At 42.0% G+C, this 231-nt stretch overlaps 1 protein-coding gene across 4 annotated transcripts in view; it reads right to left on the reverse strand.

Annotated features, from left to right (window-relative positions):
* TECTA (tectorin alpha) overlaps positions 1–231 on the reverse strand; it is a 147,701-nt gene that overhangs the window by 108,952 nt on the left and 38,518 nt on the right. The window lies entirely within an intron of this gene.

The raw sequence follows: 231 nt of genomic DNA on the forward strand, positions 1-231 counted from the left end.
ACACATTGCTCAAGGTCACACAAATCCTTAAGGACAGAGTCAAGGTTAGAATCCAGGGGCTCTAATTCCTTCTATAATGTGCTCTTAATATTACACTATGTGTCACAAGCACAAGGACTGAGGCAGGACAGACATGAATCAAACAGAATAACACACTTAGAGAAGGCACATAAATTATCAACACAAGGATGGCCCCATGAGGTCCTGGAACTAACTAAGTCTTCTCCCGTT

Source organism: Otolemur garnettii, unplaced genomic scaffold (assembly GCF_000181295.1).
Source record: "Otolemur garnettii isolate 467f Iridium unplaced genomic scaffold, OtoGar3 scaffold00108, whole genome shotgun sequence".
Taxonomy (NCBI): Eukaryota; Metazoa; Chordata; class Mammalia; order Primates; family Galagidae; genus Otolemur; species Otolemur garnettii.